The sequence below is a fragment of the Callospermophilus lateralis genome, unplaced genomic scaffold (assembly GCF_048772815.1).
Source record: "Callospermophilus lateralis isolate mCalLat2 unplaced genomic scaffold, mCalLat2.hap1 Scaffold_73, whole genome shotgun sequence".
Classification (NCBI taxonomy): Eukaryota; Metazoa; Chordata; class Mammalia; order Rodentia; family Sciuridae; genus Callospermophilus; species Callospermophilus lateralis.
The window spans coordinates 4,588,120-4,600,944 of NW_027515346.1; the positions used below are offsets into that span (position 1 = coordinate 4,588,120).

The following is a 12,825-nucleotide window of genomic DNA, read 5'->3' on the forward strand; positions in this document are numbered from 1 at the left end:
TGTCCATCTACAACTAAAAAATAAATAAATAAAATTTTAAAAAATATCCAAAGTTTAACAGACAAGATTGCAACAATTTCAGAAATTAGTCCCACACTATTTGTTCTGTCTTCCACTGAGCAATTTGACAAATGAAAAGTACAAGTTAATATAAGCTTATCAAAAGCAGATTCACTAAACCAAAACAGAAAATACACTAGAGATTTTATAAATAATACTCACCAGTTTTCTTCTTAAGGCTTAATTTCTCTCTGTTGCTAGTACGTTTTGAGATTGGTGTTGTCATCTTTATTTTTTTAACAGTTGATGTTTTCAATTCCAAGGGAGAAAAGTGGATTCTTTTGATTTTGGGTATATCCATATGTTCTATAATAGTAACCTTCACATTTGTATCTTCCATGTTTCCATCACTTTTTCTTTTACAAGCAACTAAAGCTGTCATTGAATTACTTACTTCACTTTTATAACACTCAGGTTTACTTAATACTGAATCGATAATTGGAAGATGAGAATGTAAAGCTTCTGTTTCTTTGGGGTGATCTATTACTTTTTCACATTCACCTACTGTACTGTTGAGGCATCTTTTTGCTTTTGGCTTATTAATCTGTTTGATTTTCTCTGGCAATGGTGGTCTTCCTTTTAATAACTGTGTTAGAAAGTATGGGGCGTCTCTTATGTTGCTTATTATGGCTATAACGAGAAACATCCTGAACTGCAGAAAATTTAAGGTGAATTTGTTTTCTAAAATTGTAGTAACCTTGACTTCACTTCTATAGGATTTAGTTCTTCAAAATTAGGCTTGGGTGTTTTTGAACCCTGATATTCAGGACTACATGGCAAAACTTTATTTTTTCTCCAGTGCTGAGGAGACCGGGCAATCTTTGAATTTTCATTTGATAATGATAATATTTTACATGTTTGCTGAGAGGTATATACATGTGCCATGTTATCTTTTACAAATTGATTTGGGGATAAAATAGGATTAACTGAATCTGACTCTAGATCCTGATTTGCTCTATAATTATCATTTAGAAAGAATCTGGACTTAAAATTGTTCTGTAAATTTCATGTATACTTTTGGATTCCAAATTCACAGACTCTGAATTATCTTTTTTAAGTGTATCTGATGAAAGAAATGTCATTAACCCTACTTCATTATTAGCTCTATGACTATTACTTACAAAAGCATCTGGACTTAGAAAATTTGCTTGACTTTGCATAATGTTTAAAGTTGAAGAACAGTTTGGGGTCAGAATAAGTTTACTATTCTCCTCACTTTGAAAGGAAGTTTTAGTTATGACTTCCTCATTAAAATTAAAATCTTTTGAAATGGTGGCATCTTCTACTTTTAACTGTTCCTCATTTTCACATGTAAGAAGAGATGAGTAGGTAGTAGACCGACGTACAGAAAGTGGCAAGCAAATTTCACCATGACATTCTTGGAAAGCAGGGCTAATAGGTGATATAGGTATTTTATGTTCTTCAAGGGTTAAAGAACTATTTTCTGTTGGAGAACAGGCTTCATTAATACCCAGATTTTCACATGCCTGTAGTGGGCTCCTAATTCTGTCAACTTTTTGAGAAACACAAAATGTTTTGTTAATGTTTTGATCATTTGAAATCTTTTTGTTATAACTTGAAGAGGCTGAATTTTTCTTTTTATTAATGGTATTCCAAAGAGTCCTCTGTAAAAACAAACAAAATATACTGATGAAATTAAAAACCATTGAATATTATTTTAATAAGCAATTTATACATGTTACTTCAGGCTTGTCATCAAAATAATTTTTACACATTATGAAACATTTTCTTGAATTATAGAATGATTAAACTATTACCTTTTTCTTTTTCTGCTCTTCTGCATTTCCTAGCAATATGGCTTGATGTTGCAGAACATCATTTACAAGAAATGTCACAATCTCTCTTATTCGGCCTTCTTTCATTGGTGTCCAGTTAACAGAAATAACTAGTTTTTCTTTAGGCTACAGTCAAAAGAATATATTTAAAATGATTATGATAATATAATTAAAATAATCAAAGCATACCATACAACAACTATTATTCCTGAACACTCTAAAATCCTAAAAGCATTTGGTAAGTCAAATATATTTTTCCCACCTGATCTGCTCATTTCATTATAATGAAAATAGTCACCAGCACTAACAGGGTTCATAACAACATAAAACTATAATAAAATCCAACTGGATGAGGGCTGGTGTCCTGGCTCAGTGGTAGACCTCTTGCCTTGCATGTGTGAAGCACAGGGTTCAATTCTCAACACTACATGTAAATCCATTGACAACTAAAAAAAAAAGATCTAACTGGATGAAAGCAATAGAATAGTCTCCAGATCATTTTAATTGAGTGGCTTTTAAAAAAATTGAAATGTCTACTCCTTTATCATGTGCAGTACTTCTATTTCAAATATAATGGTCCTGTATTATAAAGATTTTGTGGAAAAAGAAACATAAAGATGATCAACTAAATTTCCTCTTTCTCACAAACTACTCTACAGTCCACATCATAAAATTGACCTTTGTTAAACAATCTGTAAGTTTCAGGAACAATTACAGGTATCTCATACAACTGGTTAACTATGAAGTGACCAATGTCTAGAAACTTTGTCAAAGTCATATCGCTAATAATTAGAACCCAAGTAGTCTGGCTCCAGAGTTTAGACTTTAACATCTATCTACACCATACAGCCTGTCCAGTAGAATCTGCCAAACCCTGACATGACAAAACAACAATAACAAACAAACAAACCTTGGTTGTTTATCAGAGGAAAAAAACAGTTTTTTGTTTGAAAAGTAAATCTATATAACATCATAAGCAGTTTGTTTTAGAAAATACAAATACAGAATCTTTACTGTGTAAAACAATTTACTCTGAAAACAAGAACTTTACTTCTACATTATAACAACAACAACAACAACAACAACAAAAAGTAAAAGTATCACTATACAGAACAGAAATCTAACTTTCCATAGGAAGAAAAGCAGTCATTTATAAACAAGACCAGCCAGGTTCTGAAGTGCAGATGAGCAGTGACACAGAAGGCAATGGACCTCAGATTTGAATTACTACTGCCTTATGAAGTGGTTATTAGCCATCTAGACTCCCTCAGTTAATGATTTCATGCTTTCCAAGGATCTACTCAATTAAAAGGACACATCAGTCAAAATAAGAACCAAATTTTCTCTTTTGTGGAGATGGGAATGGGACTAGTACTTTGGCCAAAGCAGGCTGTAAAAGCTATGTGGGAGGTTCTTGAAACAAATGTCATAAAATTAAATTGAATGCACTCTTTGTGCCAACTATTAGTTTAAAAACACCAAAAGTATTTAAAAATACCCGGAGCATATTTTTAAATGCCATTTTTTTTTGCATAAAGTTTACTTAGAATGCTGTTAAAGATAAGTAGGCATGCCTTGATGCACTGTCACCGCCCAAGTAACTGAGTGCCCTAACATTACATACGTGCGTGGAAAAATGTGGGTCAAGGGCCACCACACTCTGCCTTTATTCTCTGAGGGTATTTTTGTCATTCGTTTCCCAAGCTTCATCCCTACGGAGGAAGGCGGCGGGAAGGACAGGGTAGAAAGCGCAGCCCAAGGCAGCCCCGCCCCATGACCTACCTGCAACAAGAAACAACGCTGAGACATGCTGAATCCCAGGTCCGCGGCCGGGAAGTGGGAGATCTCCACCTCAGCCACCTCCTCGTTAGGGTTGTGCAGGACCAGGGGCAGCGTCCGCGAGGCGCCCAGGCGGACATCTCCGAAGCAGGGAAAAGGGGACCTGCAGAAGTGGCTGAGAGACAGCGTCGGCGGGGAAGCCGCCTCCTCCTGGGCCACTGGTTCCTGCCGCCCCGCCGGCGGCCGGCGTTCCGTAGGGCTCAGCTCCCAGCAGGTTCGCCCCACTCGCCAGTTCGCCATGGCAGCCTCTGACCCCGTCCCTGCCTCCTTCCCTACCCCCTACCAGGCTGCTCCGGAGCAGGGACCTCGGACCACGCTGGCCGCTTCACCGCGCCGCCGTGGAAATGGTCGGAGCGAATTTCCCCGCTTGGTTTTCCAGAAGCTGACACCCTAGAAATAAAAAGGGTACCAACCCCAGGAACTCGCAAACTCAAGTCACGGAGCAAAACTAGTCCTGCCTTTTGCCTCCATTTAAATTTTTCGCCTCCGCCAATAGGCACCTCCGCGCTCCGCCCACAACACCAGGGGGCAAATCAATGAGCAGCAGCTTCTGGCCAATGAAACCGCAGCGCCTTGTTTAAATGATTGAATGGGACCCGCCAGTCGTTCTTTGCAGAGGAAAAGAAACGCACAGGTTTAGCATTGAAATTGACTTTAGAGTTTGTAAACAGGTTATGATAAAAGAAAGATAGTAACAGCATTTCCACAGTAAAAGTAGGAATCATTGCGGTTGCGCGGCACAACCATGGATAAAACCGTTGAGTGGGCAAAATAGTTTGTCACTCCACTCATCTGATCCACCACGCCCAGAATTACATCCATGAACTTTACTTCCGCGGTTTTCCGGGCTGAATTGGAAAAATATAAAGACAATTAAATTGACAGTTTAGTAAACATGCTTATTTTAGTGGCTGGCCATTGCAGAAGCTCACTACATGTACACTCTGTTTCTTACCTCCAGATACTGGGAGCAATACTAGATAAATAAAAGCTAAGATTCCCAATAATCCATAAATGATGGTTTGGATAGAAAATTCTCTTGACAAACAACCACTGATTTTTATATTAATATTTTTATAATAATGATTTTAGTTCACATATTACTGTATGTCAGGAACAGTTTCAAACCCTTTACATAATTATCTCAAACTTGAATCCTACAAGATATCTCATGGGACATAATTATCATTATTTGCATTTTATAGATGAGGACTATAGAGCATACAGCTAATTAGAAAGCCAGGATATGTATCCCTAGTTTGGCCACAGTCTTGCTTTTACCCTCTAAAATGTACTTCCTCTAAAGGCAGCAGAAACTTAAAAAACAGTAATAATGTATAGATGTATGGTTACACAAAATCTATAGAAAGAAAAGACTGAGAGGAAAAACAAAATGAGGAAGATAATGTGTGAAATTATGTTCATGACACCACATTTGACCTGAGTTTGAAGAATACCTTAATATGTAAACAAAGTTGTTCAGAGGGGTAGTGCTGTGACTCAGTGGTAGAGTGCTTGCGTAGCATATGTGAGGCACCGGGTTCCATTCTCAGCACCACTAAAATAAATGAATACAATAAAGATTCATCAACATGTAAAAAAAATGTCCAGAGGATTTTTTAAAATCCTACAGTACTGATGCACAATTATTAAGAATGCTAATGTGAATTACAATTATTTTCAAATGCATTATATATATATATATATATATATATATATTACTTATTACTGTGAATTAATTATTACTTATCAAATTAGTATTGCAAATAAATCCTCCTTATATTAAGACACTCAAATTTTGGCTTCAACTCAATGTGTTAATAGCAAAATTTTTCATATTTACTCTATGCTTCATGGGTTTCTCACAAAACAACACTGTTGGCTTATATTTAAAAAAAAATAGAATGAACTGTACTGAATATTTTTTACTTGCCTCTTCCTTTCTACTCTCCAATCTTTTCCATTCTGCATTTTGCTTTAATATGCTAATCTCTATTGGCTAAACCAAAAGGTTTTCTCACTGTGTGGTTTCTCATTTGCCTCAGAAGAGGAAGGTGAGAGTAATTCTCTCTCCTAATTGCTCCTCCATGAGTGTTAGCTGGCTTTCTCAACATTAAACCTCACACATAGCTTTAGAGGTACCCTTTCCAGCTGGGACTTTCCCTTCACAACTTGGACCTGAGGGTCAGAATACCATTTTATTACTAGTCCTAAGGTATTGCACTATCACTTATGATGTCCTTAGATCTGGTCACGTGTTTGCAAATAGTCCCTTTATTAAAATTTCCTTGAATTATACTAAATTGAAGTAGAGAGCTTTGTGATCCTGATTGATACAATAGTGGCCTCAGGGAATTCTACAATTGAGTTGATCATATTTGAAGAGCTCAGGCATAACCTCTTCTATGGGAAAACATCATGGTAGTCTGAGGTATGTGATGGAATCATGATTATTCAAATTATTGCTGATGGGAGCATGAAGTGTAGTATATATGGAGAGCAATTCATTCAAATATCAAGTGGCAGTGACATCTAGTTGCTATGCCAACACTTTATAAATGATTATAAAGATTATAGTGTTACTTAGTTTTGTCTGGCTACCCTAGAGAGCATACATAGGGAATAAGATGAAAATCTGTGAAACAAGCAGCTAAGAACATTTTCTGAAAACAAGAGGCATCTATGAAACTCTGAGGAAGTCCCTCACTTTCTGTATTCTTAAGGAAAATATGGTCAAGAATTAAACACAAATATCTGATAGTAAATCCAAGGATTGGATAACAAATTTAACAACACTATTTAAATGCTCTACAGTGTTAATTCTTTTAGATTAGGTAAAAGGTTTTATGGAGAAGGAGGATTTCCTTGGGAATGGGTATGGTGACTATCATATTTTGGATCTGGAATGTTCATCAAACAGTCCATGAGATAGAGACATGGTCCCCAGTGAGGAGCTACTGGGAAGTAGTGGAACCTGTAAGATATGGTGTTTTGTGGGAGGTATTCAGGTCATTGGGGAGCATGCCCCGTAAAAGGAATAGTGGGACTCCCACCTCTCTCTTCCTGTCTTTTGCTCACTGATCATGAGCTGAGTTGTTTTGCTCTACCACATATTCCTGCCATGAAGTGTGACCACAGGCCCAAAGAAACAGGGCCAATTGTTCAAGGACTGGAACCTTAAAAACAAAACAAAACAAACAAACAAAAAACTGAGCCAAAATAATTCTGTTCTCTTTTTATATCTCACAATCTATTATGGTGGCAGAAGGCTGACTAACAGTGACATTTGGAGAATTGACAAGGCTGAGAACTGTAATCCTCTTTGTTTCTATAAACTTCCCTTTCCAGCAGAGGCAGCCCCCTTCACCCTATGTCAATTTGAGGGCTTCCTTATTTTCTAAGAATTGCACCTGGAGCAGGGACTCACAAAGTCAATGTCAATTTTCAGCATTTTCCCCTCCCCACGATCCCTTATTAACTCAGATTGCAAAAAATAAAACATGGGCAGAAAAAGTAAATGTGACAACTACTGTGAGAGAAAATAACCTGTACTGCATTCCAAAAGAGTTACAATATTTTGATAGTCAAAAGTGGATTATAATGGTATTAAACCAAGGGGAAAAATCTTAAGAAACAATCAGAAATAATTGTCATGGGTACACTTTGCCATTTAATGCATTGGAACAATAGATTTACCGGTTGGCTTTACTACTTGTGATTCATTGATTGAAAGTTGAACTCAGTAGTGGTTTACAGTGAGTTATCTACCTTTTTTATTTTGTAGAATAAAAATTCCAAAGGTTTAGGAACATGGAAATGTTGTAGAACATCTATAAGTGCAACCTAGTCACCCCTAAACATACATATTCCCCCCCACCTCAGAATCCTTCCTTCAACTGAGGCTTTAAGAAATGCATTGCTGTGAGACTCGAGCATTCTTGAAAACACATATGAAGAATAGCATCCTGTTCTCTATATGACAGAAATGATGATAGAGGATGCTACAATGAAAACAAAGTGGATGATAGGACCCACAAGTGGCCAAGACTTGTTGGTACTTAACACAGCAGGTGTGATAGAACTTACCATAATATGCCAAGGTCTAAATGGTAGAGGTATGGATTTGTGGCAGTAGCTAATTGATAGAAAATCCCTAGAAATAAGATAAGCAGTGGATTATGCTGCTGCTTGAAATATAAATGTGTGTGTGTGTGTGTGTGTGTGTGTGTGTGTGTGTGTAAATAACAACATCTATGAAGGAAAAACTGAAGTTAGTATTGTGGTGATTTAGAGCCTCTTGCCCAGACACAAACTACTTGACTAAGGAAAGGTCTTGCACCTATGAGGAAGAACCATTCAAAATGAATGTAAGTATATGTCCTAAATCATCATTTAAACTTTCCTGAGAGAGAACTGCAGCCATTTATCACTGTGACTATGGATGGAGGAGAGAGGAATAACCAGACTGTGCACTGGTTATGAAGTGATGGCTCTATCTTTCTGATACACTTCACAAAATTTAAATGCTACCATGGACCAGAGCTCATAGAAGGAGCTTCTAGACATCAGGAGATAAATAGCATCTAGGCCTGAGTCTGTTTCACAGAGAGTCCATTGGATCCATCTAGCTCCAGATAAAAATGGGAATAGTTCCTGACAGCATTTTTAAGCTTGGTCTTAGATCCAAGAAGCAAGTGATATTATGATAGTCAAGTAGAAGCTTCTGACCATGCCTCCTCTTCCTTTCTTCTAATCCAGAGATTATTGTCAAGACTTGAGGGATGTTGAACTAGTGATTACATCCATATACCCACTTACTTTGCTAATTTTGCCAGTGAAAAAGCTAGATGGGTTACTGTCCAGGAAAATATTTTTTTTGCCCTGTTCATTCAGTACAGAAAACATGAAGCAGTTTGTATTTAAGTGTTTGTATAATACTAACACTATCTTAGGCCAGGTGGTAAGAGAGAAACTATGGCAAAGCTCAGGGTTCCACTGCATCAATAAAGTATCCAAGTATCTAGTGGTCTAGGACATGTCAGGATATCCCCTCTAAAGAAAGAGGCAGCTGCTGTACATTTGTTTCATTTGGAATGCCTCTTTAGATTTTGGAGGCACTGCATATCTTATTAGGGCATGTCTCACCAATCCATTTATCTAGTGAACTTTTTTTTTAATTGGGTACTGGAGCAAGGCCTCTGCAGCAGGTCCACACTGCAATATATCCTCCCTTGCTAACTGTGAAATGTGGCATTGCAGGAAGCCGTCAATGAAATACATGAGGACCTTCTCTCAGCATCGAAACCAGGGAGGGATAGGCCTGGCATTGGGAACTTCGCATGGCTCTCCCAATGCACATGACTTTTCCCTTCACTCTGCTAGAAAGATTCCTCATAGTACCAACAGAGATGGGCATAACCCATTGGAAACTAAAAAGCCCACCTTATTTGGGAAAATAACAGTCTGTAGAATCTCTTTGATGTTCTTGATATAAATAAAATGGTCCAGGCTCCATTTTGTCAGAAGTTCGATCTGACTGGTCAGCTTGCCCATCCTGCCTCCAATTTAAAACTGCTTTCTGTATTCTTTTTTTTTTTTCCACAATTGTAGTTTTCCTAGCTTTTATTTCTCAGCCCATTCCAGTGAGGGGAACCCCATTCGCACTGCCTGCGCAGGACATGGCATAAAAGGCTTAAGAATCCATAACAATCATGGATATGGAATAGAAGCTCTGGGAAATTTCCATAGATGTATCATGGCACAAAATTTTAGGTTTGCCAATAAGGTTATGCCTTCTCTGCAAACATCTGCTATTTGAAAAACAGATCTTAGTTTTGCTACTAGATTATGATAGAGACTGAATATGTACTCATAGGATAAAAGGAATTTTGTGATCCAAACTGCCTATTGCCAACTATCACCTAGCACAGGATCAGCGAACTAAGTCCTGAGGCCCAAGTCTGGCCCATTGTTCTCTTGTAATAGGTTTATTGGAACACAGTCATGCCACTTAATTTACATATTGTATATAACTCTTCTACACTACACTGGCAGAATAGTCGTGACAGAAATCATATGGCCTGCATGACCAAAAATATTTAGTTTCTAGTCTTTTACAAAGAAGTTTGCTGACCTAAAATCGATTTAACAAGCAACATTCCATTATCAAGCAAAAATGACACATACCCACTCAGATCTACACAGGCCTTAAAAACACACAAGCTATGCAAACAAGTGACTGAAGATTTCTATAATGTATATCTTCTACTACATTTCTGCCTCTCAAACTATGCCTAGGTAAAATTGGAGATTTCATAAAGATTTCATGAAGAAAGTAAAAACTCTGGTGTATGGAGAGATCTCTAGGGTTGATCGGATGAGAACAAAGCTATATCATAGCTTCCCTTTAGGTATGGATGAAATATACTCTTTGAGAATGTTTTAGTAGTCTACTTCATAAGGAAGACAGTCTAAGGATTTATGCAGATTCCTGGGTAATAGCTAATGGGTTTGTTAACTGGACAAAGTTTTAGAAAAATCAATATGGAAAATTGGTGTCAAGACAATCTGAAGAGAAGCATGTAAAAAGGCCTGCCAAAATAAGTACAGGATGTTAAAATTAAGTTGCATGTAAATGCCTATCAGAAAACATCCATGGCAGGCAAGGAGATTAAGAACCAGGTAAAAACAATAACCTTGTCCTGTAGATGTCAGAATCTTTCCTAAGGAAGGAATCCATTTGCTTATTCATCTAACCCACTTACCCTGTGGCCATAGTAGCATGGGCAGAGACCAAGAATAACTTCACACATGGTCTACCCTTACTAACGCTTATGTGAAAGGCCACTGTTGAGTGCCCAACCTAACAAAGATCAATGCTAACTTCCCCCAAATAACTTCATTTTTCAGTGGCACCAGGCAATTTCCTATGGCATGTTGTTACACTAAACCTTTTATGGTAGGGGCAATATTTTTTCTCTCTGAATATACATGGTGGTACTAACTGCCATTATCCAAGGATTTATAGAGAGCTGCATCTATAACCAATGAATCTGTGATGGTTTTCAAAATCTCAAAAGTTCCTTTCTACTCCTTACTTCAAGAGGAAAAGTTTGTGTCCCATGCATGTGGACTAGAACTAGTGACTCAAAATGTACTGCAGAAGTGACGCAATATCATTTCCAAGATTAGGTTAGGAAAAGACTGAGCTTAAATCCTAGGTATACTCTCTCTTTTTTGTATTGCTTTCTGATAGGGTGTGTGTGAAGAGTTGGGTGTGGGGGCTGGAGTCAGCTACCATTTCATTAAGCAGCCCTATGGCAAGGCCACATAGTGAGGAACTTAAGCCAATGGCCACATGAGTGAGCTTGGAAGTATAGCTATTCTGTTAAGAGTGCAACCCTGATTAACAGTTTGCCTTCAACTTCATTAAAGACTCTGAGCCAAAATCACTCAGCTAAGCCTCATCTAGATTCCTGACTCTCAGAACTGTGAGGCAATAAATGTCTGTTGTTTTAAGCCACTAGGTTTGGTATAATTTGCTAGGCAGCAATTAAAAAGAATACATTTTATTTTCATTTAAAATTTGTTACTAAGTCTTAGAATATCCAAATATGACTTTAAAAATCCTGATTTTTCCTGAGTTCATCAACTCAAGTTATATATTGCTTGGGATATTGCTGCTTCTAATGGGAATCTTATCTCAAACCATCGCCTCTTGTTCAGATTTAGGCAAATTAAAATAAGAAGTCACTCAGTGCAGAACAGTGTGGTTATGGTAACTGCGTGGTTATGATTATCCAAAAAGATAGAGAGAGAGACAGACACACTATTCATTTTATTTGTTAGACTCTTCTAATAAGCATTTAAAGACAGGCCCAGGAGTGACTTCACAGTTAACTATATAGGCTACAATACAGATTTTTAAAATGACATGTAAATCATAAAAACAAATGTTCACACTAGCGCTTAGTGCCAATTTTCCTACATAAACATAAAACAACCTAAACAAGTTGTTGCCTAACCAGCAGGCAACACAAACATAAGACCCATAACAAACAAGAAACTCAAAACAAAACAAAATCATTTATTAACCAGTACAATCTAGCTAGCAGAATCAACTAAGCAAGTACAACATTTTGAAAAGGCACAAAATAGTCAAGAAAAGATGGTATAAAATGACACTGTCAAAGAGCTAATGCTTAAAATCTGACTTTTCATCAATTATATTAGAATGATATGGTAAGAAGAAAATTCAGGCTTATAAACATACCAGTTCAACTGTATTGAATTTGTTAACAATTACAGAGTGAAAAGCAATGAATGATGTTTAATTATTTATTAGCCCTTAACTAATATTTTATGGTCACTCTGCAAACATGTTTGGACACTTTAAGTTTCACAGAACATTTGTAATTATTTCATGACCTATCATCACTTAAAAGAAAATCACTCACTAAAGCACCAATTTAAAACCCTACTTTTGCTACTCCTCTTTTCTCAGCAATGAATGTCTAAATTACTCAAAAGCATGCAAAAACTATTACCTTATAGTTACTGGTTATGTCTTGCTGATATGAGGAACAAATCCTAATCTCAAATGGTATTTTAGGCTGCAAAAAATAGGTGGGTTTATATATATATATAACAACTTAACCCCCCCAAAATTTCTAAGGCAAAAATTATTTTGATAATGTAGTTTAAAAAATAAGATTATTTAGCATTTGATAGTGTTCACTAAAAACAACATTCTATTAAACTTAAGAAAACTGAGTATGCTTACTTATAATTGGTTTGTCAGTATACTATTCCCAGAGTATTTTTGTCTGTTTTTATTGTTATACATATAAACACAAACAGTTAATACTTAATCTCAGTATTCAAACTAGTTTTTTTGTTTGTTTTGGTTTTTTCTTTAAACCCATATTTCTAGGACTTCAACTGTGCTTCTTTGGACAAATACTTATTCAAACAACAAAGAATTTAAAATTTTTAAGACTATTTAATACCTACTAAAAATCTTTGGTGCATTTAAGTCAAAACAGATTAGGTTAATAAATTTCTGCACTTGATAAATTATTCAATTTACAGACTAAGTGCTAATTGCTATCTGCTAAAAAATTAACTTAAA

General features: G+C 36.5%; 1 pseudogene; it reads right to left on the reverse strand.

Moving 5' to 3' along the window:
* Positions 1 to 3,935, reverse strand: part of LOC143389370 (abnormal spindle-like microcephaly-associated protein) — a 48,300-nt pseudogene extending 44,365 nt beyond the window's left edge.
* Between the last annotated feature and the right edge of the window lie 8,890 nt (positions 3,936 to 12,825).